Source organism: Theropithecus gelada, chromosome 10 (genome assembly GCF_003255815.1).
Source record: "Theropithecus gelada isolate Dixy chromosome 10, Tgel_1.0, whole genome shotgun sequence".
NCBI classification, from domain to species: domain Eukaryota; kingdom Metazoa; phylum Chordata; class Mammalia; order Primates; family Cercopithecidae; genus Theropithecus; species Theropithecus gelada.
Genome location: NC_037678.1, coordinates 71,875,515 through 71,881,514, shown reverse-complemented (window position 1 = coordinate 71,881,514; position 6,000 = coordinate 71,875,515). Strand labels below are relative to the sequence as shown.

The following is a 6,000-nucleotide window of genomic DNA, read 5'->3' as shown; positions in this document are numbered from 1 at the left end:
CTATATGAGGTTGGCCTGGTAGATGGCAGGAGTTGGGTTTCAATTATGTCCTGCATGAGTATTAGGGTTGTATATGTGTGCCCAGTTGAGCCCTCTGAATGAAGTCACAGATAGAGGCCAGAACTAGGAAGAAGAATGAAGAACTAATGCTGTGAGAGAGGCTGAGATCAGAAAGGCAAGAAGGCTAAGCAATGGGAAATATCTTCATTACACTCAGATGAAAACCCAGCTTATCATTACCTGAATGCCCTGCCCACCTCTCCCACCATATTTCTTCCTCTTCTTCCCTTTATTTGCAGTGCTTCAGCCACCATGGCTTCCTTCTTCAAACTTGTGATGCTCTTTCCTGCCTTGGGATGTTTGCACTTACTGTTTCCTTCTCAAAAGGACCTTCTGAACCACTCAAGCTAAAGTTCTATACTTCACAGCTACTTATCTTTTCCTTTCGTGGCACTTATTGCTACCTGAAATTACTTTGTTTATGCATTTGTTTACCTGTGCATTACTTGCTTCTCACTTTAAAAGGTGAGCTCCACCAGTAAGCACCTGGTGTATGTCTTGCTCATAACACATCCCTAGTACCTAGCACAGTGTCTGGCTCATAGCAAATGATGAATTGTTATGAGTTAAACAAATGTGAATACAGTTGGGAAAAACAAAGCCATGAGAGCCAAAAAGATACGTTCAAGAGGTAGGTAGAAGGGTATCATTTCCTGAAAGATGACTTCCCAGAAACTTTGGGATTATCTTGTATAACCTCCTCAGTCCACAAGTGGGGAAATTGAGGCCCAGAGGTGAGGAATCACCAGTTACAGGATACTGAGAGAAAAACTGTTATGGGTTCCCAGGCAATCGGGATCAGATGTCACAAGCTGCCTAGCAGATGAGGTCCAGAGAAGGCCACAGCCACCTCCCTGAGGCCATCACCATAAGTCTGCAGCCACCACCGGCCCTAACCCCGTGGGCAGGAGATGCCTCTTTGGGAGCAGAGGTGCTAGTCAGCTGACAAACTGTGAAAGGAGGGCTGTGGAGTGTGGAGAGGCCTATTCCTGAGACAACCAGCTATTCTGAGACAGCTAGGGATAATGGTTGGTACTGAAATAACCTGGCCTCCTCACCTTCATTCCAGTGCTCACACCTCTGTCCCATCAGAGGTGAGACTAACATTTGAACTCCTTTCAGCAACTCCTAGATGCTTCAGCTTTTAGCAGGGCCTGCAAAGGAGAGGTTGATCATCAGATGGAGCTCTGTCCACTAGGGGCTCACAGTCTGATGGAGGAGACAGACTGAGGTCCTCAGGTTACTAACTGATAGTGCCTGGGTTTGAGGGAGTTCAACAGAGAGAAGACCCCAAGAGGAAAGGATCCCTGAATTAGTTCAATCGGCATACAGAAATTATCCAGTCCATGAGGTGACAGTAAGAGAAGTAACTGCCAGTGCAAAGCGAGGGAGGCAACACAGCTAAGTTCCAGGAATTGTTTGCAGTTTTAGTGGGTGGAAGCTTCCGGAATTTGAGATGAGAGTGGCAAAATAGGAGGCTGGAAAAGAGGGTTTGGCCAAATTATGGAGGACTTTGAATGTCAAGTGAAGAGTTTGGGCTATCTTTGGTGCACAAAGAGGTCCATGGGAGATTTTTGATCATGAGGAGACCATGATGAACTTTGCATGGTAGAAGGTGCTCTGTGACTGTTTTGGGGAGGTAGCTCGGGAAAGGAGAGCCGGGGTGGGAGGCAGATAGAAGGGGAAAAAACACTATATTTTGAACGCAGAGCTCTAGGCAAGACTTCTGTAGGAGGAAGGAATTGGGCCTTGGTCTCTTGAGACCTAGTATCCTCACTTCCCAGACTCCTGCGCCATGCCCTTTCTAGGGTCCAACTTTCATTCACTTCTTCCGAACTCCAAGTTTGAATAGAAAGTGTTGCTGAAACCCTAATTTTAAACGAGGGGGTCAGAGCAAAAGGGACTTCAGCTCCCAGAATGCTTGGCTCTACAGCTCTGCAGGTCGCGCATGGTTCTTTTCAGGAAAGGAGGGGCCAGCTGGGTGAAGTGCGGGAAACCTGGGTACCGCCATATTAACTTGGATCAAACCAACTGTTCACCTAGTGGGAGGTTCGTATTCTCTCTGTTGTCATTTGTTAACACTATTGAAATAAAATGCGCGTAACTATTGCAAGTCTCCTTATTCTGCTTTGCGTTGGGAATTCCTTCCATTTTGCACCCTAGGCCAGAACTGAATCCCTAAGGCTACAATAGGACAGCCCAGCATGGCCGCACTCAGCTAGATTCCTTTGGGGGCGGAGTCGGAAGCTGTCTCGCCCCGCCTCCTGGTAGGAGGGGGTTTCCGCTTCCGGCAGCCGCGGCTGCAGCCTCGCTCTGGTCCCTGCGGCTGGCGGCCGAGCCGTGTGTCTCCTCCTCCACCGCCGCCATATTGTCTGTGTGAGCAGAGGGGAGAGCGGCCACTGCCGCTGCCGCTTCCACCACAGGTACCTTGGGAGTCGCCAGGCGAGGTCGTTGGAGGGTGGGGTGGGCGCAGGATAGGGCAGCGGAGCGCGGCCGCCACTCACGCTTCCAGCAGACTCCCGAGCGGCCCGTTGCCTTCCCCTGCCCCCACCTTCACACATACACCAACCGAGGCCCCTGCAGCCCATCTGGGAGGCCCAGGGCCACCCCCCAGGGCGGAGGGCGAGGTTTGGGGGCAGAGGCCGATGTGAGGGTGGGAATCGGCTGCCGGAGTCCAGCTTATTGCATAGGAAAGGGCCGGACTGGGTGGGGACTAGGGGACAACTTGGAGGAGGGGGTCGTCAGAGGGGGAAGGGAACTTGAGGGGTGGGGCCGCAGTGGGGTGCTGGGGGAGGGTGCGGAGGGAGTGGTGCCTGCTGGGTAGTGTGCGGTGAACCCTGCGGCGGAACTAGGCAGCTGGAGTAGGGGCCTTCTTAGGGTCCATCTGGGCGGGGCTGAGCTTCCCACCTGCAGAGTGGGTGCGAGGTGGAGAGAACCCCAGGCGGAGTTGCTGGGGAGAAAGTGGGAAGGGACCAAGACGTGGGGCAGAACGTCTAGAGTTGGAGTTAAGGACTAGTTAGGAGCCTGGATAGAAAAAGAGGTATGGAGAGAAAGCTTGGCTAAGAGTATACATATGTTGGTGACCTTTTGAAAGAGTAGGACTTTTCAATTTTGTTTTTCGTTGTGTGTTTTTGCAGTGTTGGAACATTTCTAGATTAAGCAGGTGATGGGTGGAGCTTCTGTAGTTTGTTTTGGGGAAGCAGAGTCAGGGTCAGGAGAAGTTGCATCTTGACTATTGCTTTGTGTGGAGGAAAGAGTTCTGAAAAAGAGATGGCAAATTATTTGGGAAGACTTGATTACTTTTCAACTGTTTAATTCTACGAGAATGGGATATGAGGAGAGAAAATGAAAACTAAAAAGGGAGTCCGGGTGTGGTGGCTCATGCCTGTAATCCCAACGCTTGGGAGGCCGAAGCGGGTGGATCACGAGGTCAAGAGTTCGAGACCAGCCTGACCAACACGGTGAAACCCCGTCTTTACTAAAAATACAAAAATCAGCCGGGCTTGGTGGCGGTCGCCTGTAATCCCAGCTACTCAGGAGGCTGAAGCAGGAGAATCGCTTGAACCTGGGAGGCGGAGGTGGCAGTGAGCTGAGATTTGCCAGTGCACTCCAGCCTGGGCGACAGAGCGAGACTCCGTCTCAAAAAAAAAAAAAAAAGAAAAGAAAACTAAGAAGGGAAGATTTTTCCAAGAATTGGAGACTTCATGCCATCTAAGGAGTGCAGTATAGGCCCAGTGATTAAAAACCACACTGCCTAGGTTGTCAGATATCAGGGCCATTGCGACTTAGTTGTGTGACCTAAACTCTCTAAGCCTGTTTTCCCGTCTGTAAAAGGGGGATGATGGTATTTTCTAGCTTGTGAGTTTATGGAGAGGAGTAAATAAGACAATTTGTGTCAAGTGCTTACTACAGTGTCTGGCAGGTAGTAAGTGTAGTAAGTAGCTTTTACCTGTCACTGTAAAGGGACTAGCTGGTATATTGGGGGCTTTTCTGTTCTAGGTAAAATTTATAGTCAAGAATTTGACTGTAGACAGGGCTTTAGAATATTACCTTTGTAGTTGTAGGTTTTTGTTGTAAGTATTTGGCTTTACTGGCTTGGTGAACCTGGGGCTGAAAGTCCAGTACCAATACTAGTTCTCCTCTGTGGTATTCTCAAAAGTTCACCTGCAGTCTTAGCAGGGCATGTTTTTGTCCTTCTGTGACTTTGAAATTTTTGGCTTTGGTTTGCTATTGGGGGAGGGTGTATGACTTGAATGAAAGATTGGAAATTTGCTTAGATTGATTAATCAATTCATTACAAAGTTAGGTCCCCCTGAGGTGACTTTTCTTTAAAAACAAAACAATGCTTAGTTATGTACTTTTTTGTGGAATACAGAGAAGAGAAATACACATTTAAGGAGGAGCGTGGGTTAGTTTCTAAGTAGTTATGGGTGAAATGCCTTGCAGTTTGAGGATGAAACAGGTGGCAACTCCTTTTCCATACTGCGCATTTAGTTCCTTTGCCTACTCACTCATCCAGAGTGAGTGCTTGTTTTTACTATTGTCTCTATCTCTGAACATAAATCTTTGTGTCACATAAGTAAAGACATATGTATGCATGTATGTATATATACTTTACTTCACGTAAGTAAAATTTGTACACCTGTACTTCACACTCTTAAAGAAAGGGATGATTTTCTTTAGGAAGTGAGTTTAATCCCTTCCATAGGGGCCGGGCACGGTGGCTCACGCCTGTAATCCCAGCACTTTGGGAGGCCTAGGGGGGCGGACCACGAGGTCAGGAGATCAAGACCATTCTGGCTAACATGGTGAAACCCCGTCTCTACTGAAAATACAAAAGAGTAGCCGGGCATGGTGGCGGGTGCCTGTAGTCCCAGCTACTTGGGAGGCTGAGGCAGGAGAATGGCGTGAACCTGGGAGGCGGAGCTTGCAATGAGCTGAGATCACACAACTGCACTCCAGCCTGGGCAACATAGCAAGACCCCATCTTAAGAAAAAAAAAAACCCTTCCATAGGAGTTGGATTTGTAGTAGGCAGAATTACATCTCCCTCTTCCCAAGTTGTCCATACCTTAATCCCCAGAATCTGTAACTACCATATGTTACATGGCAAAAGGAACTTGGCAGGTGTAATTAAGTTTAAGAATCTTAAAATAGAAAAATCATCCTGGATTTTCTGGGTGGGCCCAATCTAATCACATGAGTCCTTAAAAGCAGAGAACTTTCTCCAACTGGGGTCAGAGAAATGGGCAGAAAAGGAAATCAGAGAGATTTGAAGCTTGAGAAGGACTCCATTTGCTTTTGCTAGAGAGGACCACATGAAAAGTTATCAGAAGGAATGTGGGCAGCCTCTAGTGGCAAAGACCAGTCCCTGGCTGACAACCAGCAAGAAATGGGGACCTCAGTCCTGCAACCAGAAGGAACCTGAATTTGACCAACAACCTGATTGAGCTTGAAAGTGAATTTCCCAGAGTTTCCATCAAGGAATGCAACCTTGAGAGACCTTGATTTTTTGGCCTCATGAGACCCTAAGCAGAAGACCTAGCTAGCCAAGCCCACCCAACTTCTGACCTAAGTAACTGTGAAATAATAAATTTGTGTTATTTTTAGCCACTACATTTGTAGTAATTTGTTATAGCAGCAGTCGAATACTAGTATAGATTTTGGTACCAGGAGTGGGGTACTATTACCTAAAAATGGAAGTGGCAGTAGATAAAGGTTAGAATAATTTTAAGGGGCATGATAGAAAAGGCCTAGAACACAGGAGGATCACTTGAGCCCAGGAAGTCGAGGCTGCAGGGAGTGGTAATGGCACCACTGCACTCCAGCCTGGGTGGCAGAGTGAGACCCTGTCAAAAAAGAAAAAAGAAAAGGCCTAGGACAGACTTTTTTTTTTTTTTTTTTTTTTTGAGACGGAGTCTCGCTCTGTCGCCCAGGCTGG

The 6,000-nt window shown here is 47.8% G+C and overlaps 1 protein-coding gene across 5 annotated transcripts in view; it reads left to right on the top strand.

Moving 5' to 3' along the window:
• Positions 1-2,316: 2,316 nt before the first annotated feature.
• CSNK2A1 (casein kinase 2 alpha 1) overlaps positions 2,317-6,000 on the top strand; it is a 76,057-nt gene continuing 72,373 nt past the window's right edge. For 3 of the 5 annotated variants that reach the window (XM_025398558.1, XM_025398560.1, XM_025398559.1), the window contains exon 1: positions 2,317-2,483. The gene's annotated coding sequence lies outside the window, so the exon portion shown is untranslated. The remainder of the gene's footprint in view (positions 2,484-6,000) is intronic. The other 2 variants (XM_025398561.1, XM_025398562.1) reach the window with 2 other exon arrangements.